The sequence below is a fragment of the Aedes aegypti genome, chromosome 1 (assembly GCF_002204515.2).
Source record: "Aedes aegypti strain LVP_AGWG chromosome 1, AaegL5.0 Primary Assembly, whole genome shotgun sequence".
Lineage (NCBI taxonomy): Eukaryota > Metazoa > Arthropoda > Insecta > Diptera > Culicidae > Aedes > Aedes aegypti.
In genome coordinates, this window is record NC_035107.1 from 98,481,235 (window position 1) to 98,491,004 (window position 9,770).

A 9,770-nucleotide genomic window follows, 5' to 3' on the forward strand; every position below is an offset into this window, starting at 1 on the left:
GTCATCGAATGGAAACCCATTTCGATATTTACGGAACACCGTCAGCGATATTGTGCGACCAAGGCAGCCAATTTACGTCGAGCTTGTGGTTGCAATTGATGGAGAAATGGGGAATACGACTCATACACACATCTGTAAGACATCCCCAAGCTAATCCAATAGAAAGGACTATGAGAGAGCTCGCTAGGCTTTGTCGGACATATTGTCAGCATAACCATAAAGCTTGGTCTACAATGCTGACAAAATTCGCAGACTGGATCAACAGCGCTGTGCATGAGTCAACTGGGTTTGCCCCAACAGAGATTCAACTAGGAAAAATACCGACAGATGCAGTACAGGAGTTCTTACGCACGCCCATCAGAGAAGCAATCGATTTGGATTTGGAACAAGTACGGACCTATTTGACACTGGCAGCCGAGAAGCGTAACAAGGATGCAAGGCAACAGAAAATCTTCTTCAAACCTGGTGATTATGTGTTGGTCAAGGCAAACCCATCATCCTCGGCAATAGATGCAGTAACCTGAAAGTTTTTCTTCGTCTACGAGGGACCGTTTGTTGTCTCCAAAGTTCTACGGCCGGATGTGTTCGTGCTGGAGAATCCAATGAATGGGAATGAACGAGGTTTCTTCCATATCAGTTTGTTAAAACCATTCCATGGCCAGAAGGAATAAAAGCAAACACAACCAGATTACGATCGTCGCTGTGTTTGCTGAGGGGGGCCGTTGTGATGGATCTGTGGGGGGAGAACCCCTAGAGAGTGGAGAGAACCCCTGGAGAGTTAGGGCTAGAAAGAGAGGGAGGTGGAAAGTTTGAGAAGAGAAGCGTGAAATAGATTAGTGAAATTGAAGATAAAACTAAATTAAATATAAAGAAAGTGAATTGTACTTTTGAATTTAATAATAAATGAAGTAAAACTAAAATTATTAGAACTAAAGGTTGATTGAAGTGGAGAAAACCTTGGAAATAGCTACAGTTTGGACGGACGTAAAATCATTGAAGGATCAAAAACTAATCTCCAGGTTAAAAACGGGTCATACGAGGGTTTCCCAAAACCTAGGAGGGGCACCTTTCCCCCGGGTCTGCGAGGTCTGCAGCACAAATAATTCAGTCGAGCACGTCATTTGCGTATGCCCGCTGTACGAACATTCTAGACAATTGTACGGAATTCCAGGCAGCATTCGAGACGCCCTTTAAGACGACCCATCTTCTGTGACATCGATAATATCCTTCGTCAAAGACGCCGGATTATACTTTGAAATTTAAACTTTAGGCAGCCGAATTTAATGTTTTGCTTTAGTTACCCCGCTATAGGTTAGTCTGTGCTTTTTGAGCTCTTTTGGTACATGTTTGTTCCGAGTTTTAGTCAATGTGTGGTTGATTTATGTCGTGGTTATTATCTATTAACGACTGTGCGATAAACTCTGTGAAAGATTTAAATTAAAAAAAAACTTTGTAGCTGTTTTCCAGACGAGCCCTTCTGGCTCGCTCTGTCTATCGGACTGGAGATAAACCTGCATACGGCTGAAAATCCCTAAATAAAAAAAGGAAAAAAAAAATAAATTAATAACTACTGAAACGTCCAATTTGCATACGCTCTTCGGCAAAGTTGTATCTAATGAATGTATCTAACAGTGTCAGCCTCAAACAAACCCTCAAAAGCACACGGGCAAGCAATATGGTCGATTGAATGAATTTCTTGCTTTTCCTATAGTAATTCCCATACATACACACCAAAAAAATCTTAGATTTACACGTAACGTAATTTTAGCCTCAATCATGCAAAGCCATTTCTCATATATTATTCAATGATAAAGCTTAGCTTAGCTTAGACTGACTACACATATCAATGGTTGCTATTCCGTGATTGACCGAAGTCAGTGAAAATGCACAAAGAATCAACTAGAAGTTTGGCTGGGATTGGCCATAATCTTCTTCAGTGTGCATAATTCAGTGCCTCTATTTATACAGGGTCAATAACGGCGCCGGCCACGTCCTTGCAGTCAGGTGGGATTGGGGGAAGGAATGTTAGTGTGTAACCTTTGCTATTTGGAGACCGTGTTTGCCTCTGCATCTCCACAAAGGTTACTGAGAAGGATGTTTTTTAATGGGGAGGATCGTTGGGTCAAAGGATTCACTTTGATAAGTGATTAGACCATGATAAATAGTTTTTTGTCAAATATAAATATGCTTTTATGAAAATATAATATTTTCATTTGATATGAACAATTTCTATGTAAAGGAAAATTATGCCGACACTTGAAGTGACGAACCATTCAAAGTTTGTTGAACAAATATCTAAATATGTTATTATATTTTACTTATTTGAAAAGAAACAAAAACTCGATTGGCTGGAACATCATAGAACACTCTTATTCTTATGCCGACACTTACGGTGGCGAACCATCCAAAGTTTGTTGAATAAAGTGAACCTTTCGCAAGTCTACACTTGTAGTGTCGAACCATTCAAAGTTTTTTTTTATAATTGCAAAAATAAAGATAAAAAGAAAGGGGTGTTTTGAAAACAAAAAAAAATGTTAAACATAAATAATTCATGAATTAGAGTTTATGTCGACACTCACAGTGACGAACCATTCATAGTTTGTTGAAAAATCATATTCACGTCCTACCGTTGTATCGATTAAATGTGCAGTCATACATATTTTATAGATTAGAAATAGTAGCATGAAACGAGCTCACCAATTGATCCACATTCAGCTTAACTCGTTTGCTCGGCTATATAAAAGCACTCAGAGAAAAAAGGCGCACGTCCCGAGAGGGAAAACAACTGACGACTGCTCGGGCTTTCTTGACGCACTGCAAAGGAGCAATCGTCAAACTCGAAGATCAAACAGAACTAACCGATCGCGGAACTTTTTCACTTCACTCGACCGACGCACGACATGTTTGATCCTGCCCTCGTCACTCGCTCCCGCAGAAGCAAGCGTCAAGGTCGAAAGATCAAACAGAACTCTTCTCATATATTATTCAATGATAAAACCTATAAACAAATCTATTATATCCAATATTGTTACCAAAATCCTTAATATTGAACACGAAACGTCTTCTCTCTAAGAATGTTGCATGCAAAACGGCTCGGTTTACATGATTTTCACGCTGAAAATTCAACCATAAATAATGCACATGACATGACAAGCACACTTCGAAAAAATCATGTAATTTTACGTCTTTTGTAGGCACATAGAAGAAGCGAGCCAAATAACGTGAATTTGTGTCACATTTGAAATACGATGTTGTCTGATTCGGGAAACGTCAATCATAGTGATATCGTTTTCATGTCGCTCATCATGTAAAATTACATTTTTCGTTCAATACATCTTTCAGAACACATTTTTACTTCATTTCGTCACTTACATCATTGCCATTCAGTCATTCAGTAAATTACGTCCGCAGTAATATTCATTATTTTTAAGAGTAAGCCGTCGATCCACCCATGTGCATTATTTTTGACAGAATATTCAGCGTAGAATCATGTAAACCGAGAATTCTTGTTTGCAATTTCACTTTCAAGACGCAAGGAAATGTTTCAGTTTCACTCATGATTGCAAGCATTTTCGAATGCAATGAGACAGTTTACATTATTTATCGTTGAATAGTCAGTTATAATTCGTTTTACATGATTATCATAAAAATTGGGGTGGGTAATGTCTATTACATTACCGCGGGGTTGACGTAGAACTACGATGATTAATAATTTGATTTGTCATGTGTATGAATTTGTAAGTGTACTAGTTTTGTGTTGTTATTGATCGGATAAAGTTTTCAGAAGTTAACTCTTTTTGGACTCATTTTGGTAGTCCTGAAAAGAACCATTTGTTGTTCGGTGGTTCCGAGAACCAGTGTTTGGTGTTCCAGGAATAATGCCAGATGATTGAATTTGTTTGTTTGGTCGTTGCTTCTTTGTGTTGCTTGGTTGGGTGATCGGTTTCTGGCTCCAGCTGTAGTTCGCCAAACTCCTCCAGTAGATTAGATGTTTGATAGCTCGGGTGCTTCGATCGTGATAATCGATTGAATAGGTCCAGTGGTTTGGTCTGTAGCAATATCCATTGCATGAGCATTTAGGCTCTGTACATTGATACTCATCCATATGCAGGCTAGGGCACTATGATCCAGTATTTCACGTCTCAAAGCGTCACTAATCGATGATTGCCTAAGCGCTGCAGCTCATTCCTCAAGTCAACCCTTGGAATTGCTGCCTTTGGCGTGATGGAACTGGGAAGAATTGGTAGAGTTTGTCAAAAATAGTCCTTGCAGTGAAGTAACCCGCGACAAACCGACATATACCAATTGCTGATCCTGGCTTTTGTCATAGTCGTACACGTCGTACATGTCGTTTACTTACTGAATCCCACATTCCTGTCCAAATAGTTTAATAACTGTTTTAAAAGAGAACGTTGATTTCAAGCAAATTTATAAATAGGGGTGGCTAGCGAAAATTTGACATCATTTGCTTTCCATTCTCCGCTTGGATCGCATCTCAGCAGGCAACAGATCGTCTTGCTCTGACCGGGCGTGCTTCTCAGGCACAGACATCGATAGCGAAGGACCTCCTTGCTACCTGTCTTGCTTCGCTCAAATCAGACTGTCGAGCGAGCGAGAGAAGATGCCGTCCGAAGCCAAAGTCATCACCGCTGCCGCCGCCAAGAAGAAGAGGAAGCAGTCCACAGGAAAAATTGCGGTCGAACTGTGAACACGGTAGGGCAAGTCATTCTCGCTTTGTGGTTCACCGCTTGTTTGCGTTCACCTAGCCATCGTCATCGCCGCCGCAAATTTGACCCGCGCTTCAAAATTTCGACTCGTGATGAAATCATCATTGGTGGTCAAGAAGCAATCCCGTTAGGAGCAAATACCAGAAGCCCCCTGAGTTTTGCTGGTCCGAGCAGTGTTATTTATCCGTAACAACATCGAAGCTAACAAAGCCATCGGTTCTTTTCAGAGCCATCAAATTTGTGGAAAAGAGTTAAAAGAGAAATATTTCCGACTTTATATATGACTTCTTATATTCCTAAATCAATTTCACAGTTTCATACAAAATTTCATTTGTCATGAATAATTTATGACTCAACATTTTGAGACTGTAATCGCAGTGCCATCGGGGTGAGTGCTCAACATTCCACAACAATTGTAAAATAGAGTGGCATTTCCAACAGCGTCTTTGATGTTTCATATATTGTGGGAACACTTTGATTAGCAAAATTATCACATGTAACAAAATTGCGACATATTAACAATGCTTTTGAAAAGACATTCTCATTGAACAATTGTAATAATTTTGGCACCCATGGATCAGAAATTTACCGGCATAATAAAGAAAACTATTGATTATCAATATCTCGTATTGAATATTTAGTTAATCTCAACCCTTCCAGCAATTCATGTTCGACCAATTTCTCACGCATTAGCATTCTCCGCAATTTTCAAGTAATTCTAAGCCCAACACATTATTGGCACATACCCATTTCCCAGATTGGTCGATCAGAAAGCGAAGAGCACAAAAGGGAGGAGCATCATCTGCTATTCTGAGGTTATAAAACATGCTTCCTTCGTCGGATTCAGTTTCATTCTAATTCCGCTTTCGAGCTGGTAAGAGCTCCTCCGAACTTGCTCAGCGAGAAGTACCTCGCTGCTAGAAATCTGCTGAGCTGTTATTCTTCAAGCTGCCAATCCAGCATCTGGTCTGTGAAATCGCTCAAGATTTCTAGGTTGACCGATCCGCGCTTCTAGATTTCGCCTCGTGGTAAACTCGTGGTCACAGCATCCAAGCTCAATCGGCCCTTTTCAGGGCCAACATACGTTCATAAAAGGGTTAATTGGATGATATTTACTGATTTATCTATAATGATCTAAATATCGCAGTATACTACAATTTGGTTCACATAATTTACCCCACATAATTACATGAATTTGAGAATTTACCACTGCAGCGCCGTCGGACCGTAATAACATCATGCTACTCAGCATTGTATGGTATTTCTAACAGCATCGTTGATTTATCATATAATGGGGGAACACTTCCTAAATTCTCGAGTATTAAATTGGAAAATGTATTAAAATTGCGACAGATTTTAAATACTGTTCAATAAACTGTTTCCTGACCAATTCGTCCCCTTAATGCTACAACTAGATAACTCGAAAATCAAAATTTTGAGATGTGCAACTTTGAAAGTATGACCGTTTAACAAGGTGATGGTTAATCGCAGTGATTATGATTTAAAAATATTCTTTAACTTGTGTATTTTGAATCACACGCTTAAGACCTGTGGATATTTTGCAGATCTAATTAAGAAAAATGTTTTGACATATTGAAGTCAAAAATTTCAAATTTCAAGTTATCTAGTTGTAGCATCAAGGGGATGAATTGTAATAAGCAACTATTGATCTGAAATTTTTCTACATGTTAGTCTATTGCGTTAATCTGAGAAATAGGCTATATGAAATTGATGTCTTGGCAAGGGATATACAAGATGAGCATTATGTATTAATTTTCCAATTTCCGTACTCGAGAATTTTGGAAGCGGGGGCCGTGATGCTCGGGATGGATTGTCCTCCATGACTGGTCCTGGCTGGAAATATTCGTGGGGAGAAACTCGACCCTTTGCTGCAGGAATTTCATTAACAACTCTTTGGTAAAGCAGAAATTTCTGATAAAAGTGAACTTTTTCAAAACAACTCTTTTTGATTGGAATATTTATCAACAACTCTTTGTTAAGTAAAATCATCCTTAATAACTCTTTGCTCCATCGCCAAACCAAACCATTTCATTGAATTCATCAAGTACAAGAATATGAATGGTAAGGAGAGGCAGATGGTGTATATTTTGCTGGCGTTACTTTCCAACAGGTCGCCGGTTGGCGCTGACTACTAATCCGTTCACTGAATGATTTTCAGTTGTTGCTTTCGCTCTCTGGTTCCGTTCGCTACTCGCACACTGCTGTGGCTTTCACGCGCTCTTCTTTGCTGCTCCGCTGCTTGATCCGTTCGTTATGCCGTTAGATTTGTGAATGAGCTGGGAGCAGAACAACCAGTGGTTTTATTTGCTCGAGCTCCGATCACCGATGGCGAGTGGTGGGGCTCTCGCTTGGTTGTTTCGTCACTCCGTTCGCTACTCGCACGCGATTGGTTATTGCTTTCGCGCTATTTTCGTTGATGGTGTGATTCTTCGCTGAGAAATAAAAACTGCAACTCTTTTGATTTTTCATGCAAAATGACAAACTTTGATAAACTATATCTCAGTTATTTATGGACTGATTTCAATGAAATTTTAACAGAATATCAGACACAACTTAAATTTTAACATATGTTTTTGAGTGATTTTTCCAATCACACGTTGAAAAGCAGTAACGGTTTGACTAAAGTGAATTTTTTGACGATTTTTTATGATTGACATAACTAAACATATTGAAGGAATAGCTTCATGGTATCTTCAGAAAAGTTGTAGATTTTGACGAGATGAATAAGTTTGCTGAAGACAGTTTTTGTGTAAGGCTATCAGAATTTAAGATAAAAAGTTTGGAATTTTTCGTCGAAAATTACAGTTTAGTCATTACTTATAAACTTGTGATTGGAAAAATTATCAAAAATATATGTTAAAATTCAAGTTAAATCTGATGTTCTGTGAAAGTTTCATTCGAAAATATTTCCATGAATATGGATCTAAGATCTAACTTACCAAAGTTGGTCATTTTGTATGGAAAATCGAAAAAGTTGCAAATGCATGCGAATAAGTTGGGGCCTTCCTTAGCCGAGTGGTTAGAGTCCGCGGCTACAAAGCAAAGCCATGCTGAAGGTGTCTGGGTTCGATTCCCGGTCGGTCCAGGATCTTTTCGTAATGGAAATTTTCTTGACTTCCCTGGGCATAGAGTATAATCGTACCTGCCACACGATATACGAATGCAAAAATGGAAACTTTGGCAAAGAAAGCTCTCAGTTAATAACTGTGGAAGTGTCATAAGAAAACTAAGCTGAGAAGCAGGCTCTGTCCCAGTGAGGACGTTAATGCCAAGAAGAAGAAGAATAAGAAGATGTGAATAAGTTCTCTGTTTATTCGACAAACAAGCTTAATATTTCATGGGTACACAACAGCAACAGAGTAGCGTACACAGGGATTTAGTTGAAATCTGGAAACGTAGCTCAATCTTGAAATCTTGAGCGATTTCACAAACCAGATTCTGGATTAACAGCTCAGCAGGCTTCTAGCAGCGAGGTACTTCTTGCTAAGCAAGTTCGGAGGAGCTCTTACCAGCTCGAAAGCGGAAATGAAATGAAACTGAATCCAACGAAGGCAGCATGTTTTATAACCTTGGAATAGCAGATGATGCTCCTCCCTTTTGTGCTCTTCGCTTTCTGATCGACCAATCTGGGAAATGGGTATGTGCCAATAATGTGTTGGGCTTGGAATTACTTGAAAATTGCGGAGAATACTAATACGTGAGAAATTGGTCAAACATGAATTGTAGGAATGATTGGCATTCCCTAAATATTCAATACGAGCTATTGATAATTAATAGTTTTCTTTATTATGCCGGTAAATTTCTGATCCATGGGTGCCAAAATTATTACAATTGTTCAATGAGAATGTCTTTTCAAAAGAATTCTTAATATGTCGCAATTTTGTCACATGGGATAATTTTCCTAATCAAAGTGTTCCCACAAAATATGGAACATAAAAGGCGCTGTTGGAAATGCCACTCTACTTTGCAATCGTTGTGAAATGTTGAGCACTGCAGCAGCGTCCGCGAGTACAATCTCAAATGGTTGAGTCATACATTATTCACGACAAATGAAATTTTGTATGAGGCCGTGAAATTGATTTAGGAATACTAGAAGTTATAAATAAAGTCGGAAATATTTCTCTTTTAACTCTTTTCCACAAATTTGATGGCTCTGAAAAGAACCGATGGCTTTGTTAGCTTCGATGTTGTTACGGATAAATAACACTGCTCGGACCAGCAAAACTCAGGGGGCTTCTGGTATTTGCTCCTAACGGCATTGCTTCTTGACCACCAATGATGATTTCATCACGAGTCGAAATTTTGAAGCGCGGGTCAACAGCTCCTCGGCCGATGAAATTTGCGGCGGCGATGACGATGGCTGGGTGAACGCAAACAAGCGGTGAACCACAAAGCGAGAATGACTTGCCCGACCGTGTTCACAGTTCGACCGCAATTTCTCCTGTGGACTGCTTCCTCTTCTTCTTCTAGGCGGCGGCAGCGGTGATGGCTTTAGCTTCGGACGGCATCTTCTCTCGCTCGCTCAACAGTTTGATTTGAGCGAAGCAAGACAAACGGGGGCGTCCTTCGCTATCGATGTCTGTGCCTGAGAAACACGCCCGGTCAGAACAAGCCGATCTGTCGCCTGCTGAGATGCGAGCCAATCGGAGAGTGAAAAGTAAATGACGTCAAATTTTCTCTAGCCACCCCTATTTATAGATTTGCTTGAAATCAACGTTTTCTTTTAAAACAGTTATTAAACTATTTGGACAGGTATGTGTTATTCAGTAAGTAAACGCCATGAAGCTTTGATGTCTTGGCTTTCGATTGAGATGCTAATCAAGAAATTTCGTTAAGCCAGCGAAAAGTTATAAACGTTTAAAATATTTCATGCCAACGTAACGCTCTTGGTTTTGAAATTCCAATTTCACTCCTGTATAGAGAAGAGAGACGTACTTCTACGTCAAAATGTACGCGCAATGTAAATTTGAGATTTTTTTGCTGTGTATAATTTACTACAGTAATAAGAAATTACATAGGGAG

At 39.4% G+C, this 9,770-nt stretch overlaps 1 protein-coding gene across 1 annotated transcript in view; it reads left to right on the top strand.

The window, feature by feature from the left end:
- LOC5571994 overlaps positions 1-9,770 on the top strand; it is a 45,399-nt gene that overhangs the window by 34,594 nt on the left and 1,035 nt on the right. The gene's annotated exons all lie outside the window — the stretch shown is intronic.